Here is a 16,253-nt window from a genome sequence, read left to right on the forward strand (position 1 = left end):
TCATCTGGCAGGGTAGCTCTGAACATTTCGTTAATAGAGCCGGTGACGTCCGACTTAAAAAAATATCTCACGACTAGATTCCGGTCATGTAGATTTCCTCTTGATTGATTTCTATTTTGTGTGTGTCTGTGTGTTTCATCGTCGGCATGGTCAGTTTTCTCATTAGATTGATGGATTGGACCCAGGCTTCTTTTTTTCTTCTTCTCCCCCCCCCCCCCCCCCCTTCTTTCTTTTATTTCACTCTCCATGGTGTCGACAGCTCAGCTATGAGTCAGATAATCCAGGGAATCAGACAGGAACGCGAGGTGGCACGTTTGAAGGGCCGGTTTCGGCACAAATTGGCGAGCCAAACACTCTGGCCAGATCTATAACTTAAGATTGGGAGTACTGAAGGGACCGTGCACCTTGGCGAGATTTAATTTAACCCTTGCACTATTGCAAATGGAAAACTACCACGCATCATTCAGAGTGATGGAATTGTACATGTACCTGTAATTTGTTTTGGGTTTGTTTCTTCGGGCGGGGGGGGGGGGGGGGGGGGGGGGGGGGGGTGGAGGGGGGAATGTCAGTCAATGGTTCAGGCTTGGGGGGGGGGGTGTCAGTCAACGGTTCGGGCTTTTATTTTGTCATTGGAGCCTTCATCTACGTTTGTTTTGTTTTGCTCTTTTTTCTCAAACTAAGTTGTTTCATCTTGGGAAAGTTTATTGTTTTGGATGTTGTGCTAATGAATACACAAACTACTAAAAGAAAGATGCAGAAAACTGTCATCAGTTGGGAAGATCGTGCAACAGGAGATTTAGGCTTCTACCACCCTTGAGTAATTTGCTTTCAGTTTATTTCATGCAGGTGAAACTGGCAGAACTCCACAAGAAGAGCGCAAAAGAGCCCTGAGACTAAACAATCTCTCTCATTCAGCCTTAGCTGAACACACCCTCAACACAGGACATAATATTGGATGCAGCGATGCAACAACACTAGCGTTTGAAAGGAATTTTTGGCCAAGAAAAGTGAAAGAGTCCATCTGGATAAACAATAAAACCCACACTCAATACGGCTTCGGGATACAGCTTATCGCCAATCTTCGGTCCAATGGTCAAGAAACAAGCAAGCAGTGTCAGAGAAACGGTACAACCACTTGGCCTGTAAAAGTCCACAGGAGTGGACGACAGCTAGCCAGCAAGTCAGTAAAGGTTGGTAGAAGCGTAAATCTCCTATTGTACTTAAAGAAAATATGATCAGCAAAACAAGAACTATACTAACATCAAAATTATTGCTACAGGTGTATACACACAACATCTCAGATCCTATACTTGATCAAGGAGACTCTAACATAACATAAATGAAGACAAGTGTTTTTCAAGTTTATTGCAATGGTTTGAACTATCATCCCACAAATCAGCCTGCCTTACATCAATCAATGTCAGGTTTTTGAAAAGCAATTTACTTTCCAGGGGGGCTGTTAGTCATACCCCCTACAAGTTGTATTTTTTTGCTTTTTGGTCCACTAGTCTTGGTTATAAGGAAGGTGCCTAATTTTTACATTTTCTGGTAAATTTCCCCATTGGCCTACTTTCAAACCTATTCCCACCGACAAACTTTGTCGTTTGTCTCAGATCCCCCAAAACTGTGTCACTTTATGATTTTCGATGTCAGCATGATGGATGGTGCCGACGCGAAGAAGGCATTGCAGCTCTTTTAGGTGACTCATTTTGCCTAAAACACTTTTCTCTCTTTATCTGTGACAATCATCACTTTTAAAATATGACTAACAAGGCACCGTGAAGAGCATTCTCCTCCGGGATGAGTGTCAATACACTCCATCATTCCAGTACGAAACAGGGGCCAAACTAAGCACTGGCTGCCAGTGTTAAGGGGAGCAAAAGCCAGTGACATGTGACTGTCCAATTTGCATAACTCATATTGATAGCTATGAAGGAGTCAATAGAAAGACCCAAGTGCTCACAAGTATTAAAGTACAATTGATGATTGCATGCAAAGAAAATACAGCAGAAATATACAGAAATTGAAATAAGCATAGAAATAGAAAGAAATTTATTCTGATGATCTTAATAACCAGCATTAAAAAAATAAATAAAAGAGAGAGTGAAGATAACCCATATCATCATACACATGAACTATAACACATAGAAATGAAGGAAAAGGCACCGCAGGCCAAAAAGAATAAGTTTAAATCTGGGGTGACGAATAATTGCCGGAGGGTGGGGCAGTGTTGGCTACAAGTGACATATATCTTGCACCAGCGCACAATGGGTAACCACATCTTCCTCTTAATACTGAATGCTTGACTTGTCACGAAGGCCCGTAGGGTTTGTGTCTACTGTCCAGACATTCTGGAGGAGGGGACTTGGGTGGGGATTGGGGGGGGGGGTGGAAGGAGGGAACTTTGGTGGGGATGGGAGGGGGAGTGGAAGGAGGGGACTTTGGTGGGGATGGGGGTGGAAGGAGGGGTGTGTGGATGGTATTTTCTGAAAGCATAGGGGTCGTAGAAGAGGCAACAGAGTGTTAAGTGTCAGACACTGTGTGGCCCTGTGGACGTGTGTGTGTGTGTGTGTGTGTGTTGTGGGGGGGGGGGGGGGAGGGAATGGGATTACAAAATTCCAGGAAACCACAAAGTATGGTGGAAACAGAATGCAGATTGACTATCTACTGGTTTGTGTGTGTATTGTGTGTGTATTGGGTGTGTGTGTGTGTGGGAAGGGGTGGAGGTGTTGGGGGTGTTGGTGCGAGGGATGTTGGGTTGGGGTATTGGGGGTGGGTAACGTAAACAGTAATGATAGTCATTACTGGGTGGGGGGGGGGGGAGAGGGGAGTGCAACAAACTTTGAGTCAATGTGAAGAGCACCAACAGGTTTGCTATCTTATGAAGATGTCAACACACTGATCTTCCTGTTTCCTGGAATTACAAGTTGGAGACCGCAGGAGCGAATATTCAACTTTTTGGGGGTAACAAAATAAGACATTATCTTTTTTCATCTAATGAAAGCACAAAGTATGTTTGCATCTTATACAAACGTGCATATACACCCACTCCCATGCGCATCTTCTCTCTATAAAACCCACAGCATACTAGTACTCAAATTTGCCATATGTGCTTTGTTCATCAACTTCCTATGATGCAGAACAAAAAAAAAAGTAATGTAGTCAAAAAGTATTTGCCATATTTTCCCCTAAAGACATTTGCACTCCTCATATCATATCATTCTCAACAAGACCCTCTCAAAATGGCACTTCGGTTTTACGTCATACTGACGTGCCTGCAAATATATATGGATTGTTCCCAGTCATTACCTGCCACATGCAAGTTTTTGATACACATATTTTTGTTCCAGAGCAGATAAAAATAACTGTATACATGTGGTGTTATCACAAAATCAACAGACATCCGAGAAAGAAAGGAAAAGGTATGAAAATAGCGCAACAGGAGAGGGAGAAAACGTGACTTCAGCAGGAAAGAATATATCTTGCCACGCACATGAATAACTTTAATGTGGATGCACTGTCTTTCTGAGCTTAACACATATTTTCTCTGCACTTGGCATGCTTACATATATGGCTTGGAACCCCTGCTTTGAAATCCCCATTATATAAGCAAGGGGGTCTGTAAATTCTTTGGGGCATTCGTTATGTTATTCTGGATGGTGTTTCACCACAAGTGAAAAGGCCAGAATGTGATGAAACCAATAAGGTTTGGAAGGATAAGAGAATAACTAGAAGAGATTGAGTAATTAGATAATTTAAGAAAAAGATGAAGAAGATGATAAAGAAGAAAGTGGAGGAGAGGAATAAGAATAAGAAGAGCAAAAGAGAAGGAGGGAGAATGAAAAGTGGAGATCAGGAGGATGATCAAGATGAAATGAAGATAAAATGAAGAAGATTACAATAGAGAAAGAAAAGGAGGACGATGAGGGAAATAAGAAAAAAAAAGAAAAATGAGGGAAGGGAGAGTTGCAAAGTCAAAAGGATGAAGATGAAGAAGAAGATAATAATGAGAAAGACGGAAGAGGAAGAGTTGAAAGAGAAGAAAAAGGAAAATAAAAAGAAGAAGAGACAAAGTGGGAAAGAAGGAGGAGGAGAAACATGAAGATGAAAAAAAAAAGATGAAAATGTAGATGATGAAGATGGGAGAGGCAGATGACGGGAATAATAATAATAATAAAGCAAAAATGAGAGAAATGGGAGAGGGAAATATAACAATGATGAAGATGATGATGAAGTAAAGGATAAAGGATGAGGAAGAGGAAGAAGAGGAGGATAGGGAGAAGGATGGAAAAAAGCAGGAGAGAGAACGAGAAAGAAGGGAAAAAGAGAGATAAAAAAGTAAAAGCTAAAAGGTACTGGAAATAGTGCAGAAGTGAAATCATAGTTGACAGGAGAGACTGCTATCAGTCTCCACTCATATCTAGCTATGGAGACTAATGGATGCCGTATGTCAAAGTGTGACAACCGCTCTTTCATGAAAAGATGAACACTAGTCTATATCATCCAGACCCTATGTGAGAAATACGGTCACAGGGAGTATAACATAAGATTGCTTCAAGTAGTCATCTTTCTTCTTTAGTAGCAGCTGTCAGTTTCACGCCACACCTCAGTGACAGAAGGAATCACATGTGAATAATTCACATTCCATTCACACATTATTATCTAAGTGCAAATTTCCTTTTTAACCACATCTGATGCAACATACTTTGGTAGAGAACAGTTTTTTTGGTACTTTTTTTTACTCTTTTACTGTACAACCCTTAAACATTAAAGACACTGCATTTCATTTCCATACTATTCATAATCACATAAATGAGTATATACAACTGTAGATTTTAGTAGGTCAGCCAAGTTCAATATAATTTGTGATTTATTAATAGTGTGAAAGTGAAGTGTAGCCTACTAAAATCTACAGTTGCATGTACTCAGTTATATCACTTAATTCACCCATTTAATACTGAATCATGTGAGAGAATGAACACTAATCATCACACAAGACCCTGATTAATCACACTGACAATGCACAACTCACGAATGATTTAAGCTCAGGCAGTTTACAACACTCATACAAATACAGTGGACTCTTCATCAAAAATATTTCTCAACTGATTCAGCATGCAGGATGAAGCAATTCTTTAAGTCCAACTAACTAAGTCAGTTTGGACTCTATCAACAATACCAAATGAAGATCCAACTTTCAGTTCTCTCAGAAGCACACGGTGAATGAGAATGATTAAAGTGGTATCCATGGAAACCCTTGCCCTCCCCACTGTAGGAATTGAATATTCCTCCGGTGAAACACGAACAATTCTGGGTCTGCATTCAGAGACTAGCGGAGGAGCAAAGGACCGGACACCATTGTAAAGATGTCATTACAATATCTGGGACTGCATCAAAAGAAGATGAATGAGTTTATGCATTACGAATAGCATCTGCCACATGTAGTCCCAGAGGTAGCTATTCATGTCCCCTGGCATCAGGCTCATGCTGATTAGGTGCAGAATTCCTGTGAGGTATACTGTACAGAGTGCTTTCACATCATTCCCTACACGCTCTCTCATACATTGGAATATAGGTGTGTTACAATACAGTGATTTACTGTTGATTCAGGACATAATCTACATTTATCAGTGAAAACTTTTGCCTACACTGAAAGAATCTCTGCCATGCAATGAATGGCAAAAGAGTGCACGAGTGAAATAATGGATCATTTATCTTGCCTTTCTGCAAATGACCGAAACGGGAAATGCTGCAAAGTTCCAGGGATATTCGCAGAACATGTCTCTGCTCAATTCATTCCCGATTGTGAATTTTGCACAAATCAATAGCTAAAAAAGCAACAACAACAGAAAGAACAAAGATGACAACAAATTCTTTCAAGCATGTTAGGAAATCTACCTTTTCAAGGATTGTCATTAAACAATCAATAAGTGACCACCTCTACCGCTGAATGAAACAAAACATAATACCAACATTATGAATAAAAACATAATAACATAATTGTGAAGACTACAGCAGCTTTTCAAAGAGAATTCTGCAGCGCTGAAATCCCTTTATGGTTCTTTCATTTTGAAATTAGAAATTTTAAGTACAGAAATTTAATGCTAGTACACTCAATTCAAATTAAACACAACAAGGGGCTGCACAAGCCACTAAATCAGTCCTTAATGTTGGAAAAAGAAGTAAAATATCATCACAAAATAGTCAGTCTTGTTGGTATCACACACAAATGTTATATATAATTTACCTGAGAAAAACAGTAAATAAAAAAATTAGATGTGCTTGACAACAAGAGAATCCTCAGAAGCAGTTATCTGAAGTTGTTGCTCCCTGTCCAATCCACCTCAGCTCAGCCCACATGACGATGAAATACAAAATTTATGGCATGATTGAAATTTGATAATGTTCAATTGACTCAATGCAAATGAACTGTAGGTGTGCAGAAAGAATTGCACAGTATAAAGTTCACAGCAATCATTATTTCACATCATAAAATGGCACCAAATTCACTTTTCTTCCCAGACTTTTCCCCCCCTTGTCATGACTGGTAACGGGTATCTCAGTTACCGCATGTGCAAATATGGTCTGTATCAGTTTGCAAACTGGGTAGAGATCCACAAGGTGCATTGGGCAGTTAAAGGGAGACAGGAGTTGCGAACGATCTGTAATCGTTGTACGGAGGAAATGTATAGAGGGACATAACCACAGGAAGAAGGAAGAGGGATGGGGGAGGGGGAAGGATTGGGGGGAGGAGGGATGGGGGGGGGGAGGGCAGCAAGAACAAATCACAAGCCCGCAAAAGATTAGAGTTAAATTTGGTCAAGCCAAGTGTATTTCAACTTTAGTCATATATGGAATTTAACAGGAAATATAAACAGACTGAACAAGCTGTCTTATGAAAGCAGGTAAGTGATGTAGTGATTTAAAAAAATACCCCCCTCCCCCTAAAGAAATGGGGGGGGGGGGGGGTAAATGAAAGAAGTTGCCAGGGAAGGTGTTCAAGATTAAGGTGAGCCATGATAATGGATATCAATAAAAATTGTTTACGGTTATGTCAAAGAAGAAGGGGAAAAGGAATTACGAAAAAGAAAGAAAGAAAAGGAAAAGCATACAGAAAAGGCATAAAATACAGAGAAGCAGGGGCCAAAGAATTTTGCATGACAGCTACTAAACTAAAAGCTTTGGCAAGGCTCCTCTTGAAAGCAAGCGATTCTTAAGCAGAGGGGTGAAGTTATAAGGTTTGTTAAAAATGTAGACCAGCAGTTAAGATCTTACACAATTTCATTTGTACAGAGTGAGACAAAATGAAGAAAACTCATACCCCAAGACTCCTTTTGTTTACAACAGGTGATGATGAAATGGAGGAAACTTAGAAATAACAATTTCCCGACTACAGATACCATACAAATACTGTGATTGCAATGATCACTACTCATTCATAAATTCTACACTGACAGAGTTTGCTACATGCAAGGATAAACCTCTTGCAACAAGATTTTGTTCATGATTAGAAGCAAATGTATATATGCATCTCTCCCTTTCTCTTTCTCTCTATCTACCTATCTATCAATCAATCAATCAATCAATCAATCAATCAATCAATCAATCAATCTATCTATCTATCTATCTATCTATCTATCTATCTATCAATCTATCTATCTATCTATCTCTATAGTTCTCTATCTTTCTTCGTGAATGTGTGCATGAATGTGCACATGTGTATTATCACAAAAGAGAGCTATGAAGTGAACACCTACAATGTACAATGTGCAGCACGTCGCATACATTGCCATAGAGACTTTGCACCCTTATCCATGGCTCTCCAAAATGACATGCCATAAGAACCTTTCAAATGATGGTTTGACAAATTGAAGGACAGAAAAAGCAGATGGAGGCGTTAGGTCAGACGAGAAAATCTCTTTAGACAACCAAGGAGCACCCCAATACATCATGCTCAAAGTTTTTGGTATCCGGTTTGACAGCCGCCGAAACCTGAAATCTGGAGTAGATGGCAACTCAGTTTGCCCCAGTTCTCTACTTCTTCTTTGCTTCTTCCTACGTTGACCCACATTTCTGGCCAAATCATCCTAGAAATGGAACTCGTTACGCGTTCGGGCCCTCCACAAGATAACAAATTTGATATCAGCCAATTTATCTGACCACTAGACATCTGATGATAGAGGAGAGAGAGAGAGAGAGAGAGAGGGAGAGAAGACAGGCAAAGTCTTAAAGGATAAGTCCACCTTCATAGACATGTGGGTTGAGTGAATGCAGCAATATTAGTAGAACACATCAGTGAGAATTTGAGGAAAATCATACAATCCCTTCAAAAGTTATGAATTTTTTAAAGTTTCTGCTCAGTCACTGCTGGATGAGAAGACTACTTCAGCTTGTGATGTCACACATGTAAAACGACATAAAGAAAATATAGAGAAAAATCAACATATTTTCATTTTTCTCACATAATAAAGGAACACTTGACTAGCCTCTTTCAGAAGGCAGGGGGAATAACATTACCCTTATCATACGTCACTGACAAGTCAAGGAAATGAACATTTTTTTCAAAAAATAATTTTTTTTGAATTTCTCTTAATATTTTTCTCATATCGTTCCATGCATGTGACATCATACACTGCTGTTGTCTTCTAATCCAGTGGTGAATGCGCGGATACTTTAAAAATTCATAACTTTTGAATGGATTGTCAAATTTTCCCTAAACTTTCACTGATGTGTTTTACTAATATTGCTGCATTCACTCAATCCACATGTATATGAAGGTGGACTTGTCCTTTAAAGGTTCAACACAGACATGCTTTGGGCCAGTGATATTATGTCTTGTCTTAAAGCAAAAAACTGTTGGTTCATATTGATACGTGCATGTGTATTGGGGGGGGGGGGGGGGGGAGAGGGGGAGAGGTTGAAAAAAGCAGCCCAAAAACTAAACACAAAGATTATCAGAGAAACCAAAAGCATGATTAGTGATGGTAATTTTGATATAACCTAGAGGACTTATATTGTATGTGAAATATAGCACAAGCATAGCATGAATGCATTACCATTTTGATTCTAATAGCATGTTTAGTTCTGATTAGCTTTAGCAATATCACTGACCACCTTTTAAACACTATGTCCATAGAATTTTGAGGTGTTGGTCTACGGAGGATTAAAAAAATATTATTTCATTAATATGATGATATGACATTATATTTTCCTTTAGTATTTTGTTTGTGTGTGTCAATTGTAAGAGCTGTCCACAGTATACAAGCTCTGCTTTTTATTGGGTCTCTTATTTTTTCCTAAGAGCATTGGTACTGAGGCAGGTTTGGTTTTGAACATTGTGTACATGATTTCAATTTATCAATTACCACTAATCTTTACTGTACAGTAGGCTATTGTGTACTCAGATGATTTGAATTTCTGTATACACTGTTATATTCGCGTACAGATATTTTCGCGAATGACGAGGTCACAGACATTTTCGCGAATAGACGCCGATGCTTGCATTAATGCTCTATCAACAAAGCGCATGGAGGCATTTTTGCGTGTTGTTAATTTCATGATCCAACTGTGATTCGCGAAATTCGTGAAAATTAAACCCTTGTGAAAATAACAGCTCATAAAATTGTTTTATCGTGTCATGTTCTGTGGAAGAAGAAAATGAAGAAATAAATAATTCAAAAAAGAGTTTTAAACAGAGGTCTTTGAATCCATATCTCAAATCTTTACTCCAAATAATCTAAAGTAGCCATGTACATGTAATAATGACCAAGCAGAATTTTCATGAATGAGATACTACGTTTATAAATAAAATAGTGTATATTCATGAATATTATATGAAATACCTATGAATATTATATCATATGCTTATGAATTAAATACTATAAGTGTTTTACAATCTCCCCCCCCCCCCCCACACACACACATACATATACACTCTTATACAGTGTATATGCAGCAAGTAAATATAACTGTACCTATCTGCAGTTAGGTACAAATATTATACACAAGTTTGGTTTTACATGTAAATACAAACAGATGTAGAGAGAGAGAGAGAGAGGGAGTGTGTGTGTGTGTGTGTGTGTGTGTGTGTGTGTGTGAGAGGGAAAGAGAAAAGAAAAGAAAAGAAAGATATAGTTGAGGAGAGAGAAAAACAAGAAATAGAATGAAATGCCACTCCCAAATTATGAACCGCCATAACGTCACCAAGAGCACACACACTTCCCAACGAGGAGTGGTAGAGGGGACAATACATTCAATGGCAACATGAGATGCCTCTACCAGTCGTACGGGGTATCAGATGTCCCCCCTCACAATCTGGCCGGAAAAATTCCTCCAGTCTGGCTGGCGCCAGAGCCCCTCCCCTCTGCAACAAGCAGAGAGACCAATAATTCCCCGTTTCCGCGACGACGCTTTGTGACACGGTCGGTCGCCGCCTCGTCGCTCTCTCTCTCTCTCTCTCTCTCTCTCTCGCTAGATTGCGTGGAGAACAATAATGGTGTGAGCTACAAGTGTTTCTGCCCATATTTCTTTGCATACATCTCCCTTCCCTTCCTTTTTCCCCTCCTGTTTTTTGAGAGGGTTCATAATCACGAATCATGCAAATCTTCTTCGTGCTCTCGCACGATGAATAAAACTGGGGCATTCCTGACTCCAATTACACCCACCGTCGCGCCGTGCTTTCATACAGGTGCGTTTGCAGCATCATTCCGACACACGGCAGGCCCCCGGGGAGGGTAAAAAAAAAAAGAGAGAGAGAGAAAAATTGCATAAACCATTTTGGAAAATTATTGTCTCGCGGCAGTTCAAAGGGAGAATAAGACTCTCTTTTCTATTTGTTTATAATCTCATTGGTATGATTCATCGCACCAACCCATAACCTGATGTCGGCATAGTGATTGAATTCATAAACAAGGATGGCTCATTCAGTCAGGGAAAGGTGTTGATGTACTTAAAATAGTGAGAACCCGTGTCAAACATAGCAGTTTGCTGTTGGCAGAAGTTCCCTGTAGAATTCACACCATATTTTTCCCCACTTATATCTTGCACAGCACATCTAGTTATAACTTTTATAACCTATTTAGACATGGCAATTCTTGAAGGATTTACCTGCAACCCATAATCTTTTAACAATTTTGGAATTATTTCCAGTGATGATGACATATATGTGAAAAAGGGAAACTACTAAATTTTGGTCCTGTGGCACTGTGTTGAAAGCCTGCATAAAACTGGCAGAAATTAGTGTTTGACGCACCGACCAAAATTCTCTTTGATCTCTTCAAATTCAAATATTCCAATTCAAATATTGGAAAGTATTGGTAAGATTCTGAGATTTTGCAAGGGTGGATTACCTCCCCCTTCAACTAATAGGTACTTCACAGCAAAAACTGTTTGTTTACTCAGAGTTGGCTCAAAGTGATTGGTTATGCATGTCACATAACTCCCTGAAGAATATGGATTTTGCTGACCTGCCATTAAACGATGAATAATTAATTGTGGAACCCACGAAAAAAAGTCAGCTGTCAAAATCAGTGAAACGGCCAAGTTGTCATTTTATACTTAAATGTGAAGAGTTTGTCAGAGAAAAAGAGAATTCTTCACAACCTGTTGTAGCTTGTAGTCATATTTAATAGAAAATTTCTCATTTCAAAGAGATTTCTATGTTGGTACAAATCTCTTTTCAAAACCTTCCATATTTTCATGTATGTGTGATTGAATACACCACTGTACTGATTGTTCATATCTAACAAGATCTATGGGGGGGGGGGGGGGGGGCTTGGGAGTAATTCTTGAATTTTCACTGATGTATATTTATTCTTTTCAGAGAACAGGTGCAAAAAACGGCCAGCTGGAAAATCAACTTCAGAGGAGTAAACAAACGTCAACGGTACTTTGACTTCCCTAATGAAGTCGTGATGACAGAAGCAGCGATGAAGCAGAATGCAGCCGCTCATCTGATGGAAATATTGCCTCTCATCTGCACCGATATACTGCGATAAGTCTTTCTTGCATGGCTGATGCTCCTGCTTTCCAACGTTCTTTCTTCGCCCTACCCCCCCCCCCCCCCAACAGCGACAAATTCTACATCTATCCTTTCCAAATTAACCATCCATGGATGAATTAACACCAGTTGAGAATGAGCTGATATTGCTATAACATGCATTTCCCCTAAACACCTGCCTGGGTACGCTTGGAATTAGTCTTCAAAGGGTCTGAGATTAATTTTTAGGTGGTGAAAGCTAACAGAACAGAATGTCTTTCAATTTTTGGATCTCTAGCCAGATTTCGACGGAAAGTGATATCGTTCCTTTTGTTCCCTTTTATTTTTTCAATTCTATTTTGTCATGTATCACACGCACACAGTCACAGTCAAATTATTCAATTATCACGGTTATTGAAACCCAAATAATTTATTGAAAGCTCATCACGCATAGCTATAAACAAACTGAGGTAGCATCATATCTGGTAAAAACATCTGTTTCAAAGTAGGGGAATATTAAAGAAGAAGAAAAAGAAAAGAAAAAGAGATAAACATCTAATAAAGTATGAAATACCAAAGTAATTGTATGGAAAAAAGAATGAACATATTATTGACATATCATTTGCAGAAAAAAAAAAAAAACCATCATCTTTCAGATGGAAACTTCATGAAAAGGGATATGATTGATGACAGAGAGCAATCGTACTTTCTGATTAAATCACATTAACCCACTCTTAATGAATAAGAAAAAAAGACATATATGACAGAATGGAGAAACAAACAGGTTCATTAAATCTGAATCCTGAATTATCTTCACAGATGCAAGCTTCAATGTCCATCTGATACCCAGGGCAAACAATGTCTCCGCAAATTACGTCTAGAAAAGCGTCTGCTTGAGACGGTTCTCATCTGAACTTGGGTCTCCATAGATGTTTATTTATGTATCCCCCTGCCATGGCTGGTAATGACCTATGAAAACAGTCTGAGTCATAACGGCACATCCACCATCGCGCGAGACACGACGGATGATGGCCAACTATGATCAATACAGACTATGATGCCCCCATCAAAAGGGTCACCGATGTAATCCAATCTTCGGCAGTATGTAAGTGGGTCCACCATTTTGCTTCACAGAGCAATCTTTTCCTCCTGTACTTTGCTTTAATACATTGGCCATGATTAATGTTCCATCTTTCAAAGGGGCAAAGAAACACACACAAACAAAAGGAAAAAAAATCTCATTTCTTGAAATGAATAATATATGAATCATAACTTCCTGCCTCCTCTTGGACAAAGCGAGATGAATAGACATTCCCACGTTGCCATGGCGAGGATGATGACGATTGACTTTAAGCGCCATAATTTGATTAATATTTTCTCGCAGATGGGCAAATCTATCATCAGCGAGGAAGGTCGTCCCAGAAAGGCAGCAGTTAAACTTATCCCGGAAGACAAGACTGCCCTCTGAATGATGATCTGTTCATCACAAGAAATCTATGAGCGCGGGCTAATCAATATGATTTAGTTCAAGAGATGAAGGTTTCTGTTTTGTTTTGTTTTGTTTTGTTTTGTTTTGTTTTGTTTTGTTTTGTTTTTTTTTTTGGGGGGGGGGTTGTTTCATTTATCCATCTGAGAAGATGGCTGGATAGCCCGTATTCAGTTGCTCCAGCTAGTCTTCCATGAGTTCCAGTTTGATGTGAGAGGGGACCATTTCACCAAGTTATTTATGCACCCTGCTCTTTGTGATGAATAACTGAAGTGGGATCTTTTACATGCATTGGTTGTGACTTTTTCACACATGGGACCTCCATTTTCACACACAGGACCTCCATTTTATGTCCTGAGGGACAGAGTGTTTTGCCTCTTACACCTGATTACACACAACATTGCTCAGCTATACTCAGGAATCGAACGCAGGTCGTTTGGAACTGGAAGCAGACACATTACTGAGTGAGCCAAATCAGCACCCTTACAGCAGTAGGTGACTAACATGATTTTTTAATTTTACATCACCATGCGTATCAAAGAGATCATAATGTGCATTAACTGCTTGTATCATTATTCTTTGTTCTGACATTAACTTCTGGGAGTTACATGTAAGAAAAAAGCAAATATTGACAATCATAATACAAAGACAAAAAATTGCACAAGTTTAAATTTTTTTTTAACCTGTATATCAAAAGATCCATTAGGCTTGTTGCTTTTCGTTTGTACTGCAACATAAAGGAAACCATAAAGTATGCAAAATATATACAAACTGTGGAGAGCAAATCATGGCATATCAGAAGAGAATAATAGTTGATCATAAAATACATTTAGCCCTCATTCCTCTCCCAGAAAGTTGTCTGAAAACTCACACAGCCAAACAGAGATGCTTGAATATCTATTCAGACATCTCATTGATTTTGAATAATAATGAAAAAATAAAAACATATGTAGTAATCATTTTTGTGAGCTGTTAAAAGCACATACTGTAAAGCAGGATATTTTTGCAGCATGAGATTTTCACGAAATGGAGCCCATGGCCTTTTTCGCAGCATGAAATTTCTGTGAGTCGTCACTGACATTCAACTCATATACATGTACACCATGTAGTGTAGACAAGAACTTTCGCCGGCATTCTAATTTTGCAAATCTTGGCTCTCATAAAATTCACAAAATTAAAATGCACATGAATATTTCTCGTTTTACAGCAATGCATTGCGCACCCATATTACCAAAGAGCTACATAACTGTAAGACACTCCTTCTACAGCCGCTTTCAAGATTTGGCAAAATCTTAAAGCACCCTGGTGCAGTTATACAATGTATTCCGCAAGATCCACTCTGCCCAATATGGCATCCTCCCTCCGAAACGGCATAATGGATGAAAATGTGTTCGGACGATGCGCTCATCAATCTCGTTCGGGGGATATCATGCAAACGACAAATCGTGACCTTGAGGCATCCGCATCTCAAGAGCAATCATCCCGACTAAAAGTCACACTTCCCTCCTTTTTTTTTGTTTCTTTTTCTCTCTTCTTCTTCTTGATTCCTCATCTTATCTCTTTTTTGGTATGCATATGGGGGGGGGGGGGGAGGAGGAGGGTTAGTATCGGGATAAAATCTGGAGGAATAGAAAACTTATCTCAGATGAAGCTGGGAGACGGGGAGTCTCAGTGCTCCATCGCTGGCATCAATATTAATGTATCTGGGCAAATCCGACTTGACATTCCATCATTGTCCCTGCCAACGAGCCACACTGGACCGTGCAGGAAATCCAAGTCAATCACGGGGGTTCTGTTCCCACCAAGAAACGATTTCACGCAGCTTCGGTAAGTTTTTTTCCACTTTTTTTTTTCGGTGGTAAGTCTAAGTCCCCCCCCCCCCTCTTTTATGTCTCTCCGATCTCTTTTGGTTTCTTTTTTAAGGTTGGGAATCACGTTCACAAAGTCAGCTCATTTCAAATGACATGATAGCTGAATACAAAATTTCAAGATTCCATCTTCCGAACAACTAATAAGCAAAGAATGCTAAACAGTAATGATTTGAATATGAAATGAAACCTAATGAAATACTGCAAACTTTCCTCTATAGTGACTAAAAAACAGAATCAGATAATGGGATACTTTTAAAAATAGCACTTGTATATGTTTATGTTGCATGCATAATTTCAATTCTTAACTTGATCTATTCCAAATACAAGTTAAGGACGGGATTTTTCTCAAAGATAGCTGCAGCAAAACTTCTTGGTATTCATAAAAACAGAATGTATTTGAAAGTGCCACAAACATTTTGTCAAAAGCATTAAACAACTGCTGCATTTGTATCTGTATTGCCATGGGCTTTTGTACGGGGAGATGAGAAATAGAATGTACCATGGACACTTTGGTACATGACTCAATTCTCCAGAGACTCCAACTCTCCCGCTTTCAACGGTAGATCTCCCGCCGTAAGCCCATTTTTGCAGAATCTCCCGTTCTCCCGCTTGAAATGATTTCTTACATAATTTCCTTGTATGTTGAAAAATAAGCCTTAAATAGCGCGAGAGATCATCTAATGGTTAGAACCCTAATCGCAGCAGCGACCCCAACACGTACTGGTTACAGCGCCCTGCGCAGGGGTTACTAACTGTTAGAACCCTAATGTTAGACCGCAAGGGACTTTGCGCTCGTGATGTGCGCTTTGTGCACATCAAGTTGGAGTCTCCCGTTTGCCAGGGGTTTCAGGCGGGAGAATCTCCAGATCAGAAGGTGCTTGGGGTTGGAGTCTCTGATTCTCAGGTACAAATGTAAGAA

Source organism: Diadema antillarum, unplaced genomic scaffold, assembly GCF_040938485.1.
Source record: "Diadema antillarum isolate AM-2024a unplaced genomic scaffold, OU_Dant_1.0 seq00001162_RagTag, whole genome shotgun sequence".
In the NCBI taxonomy this organism is placed as follows: Eukaryota; Metazoa; Echinodermata; class Echinoidea; order Diadematoida; family Diadematidae; genus Diadema; species Diadema antillarum.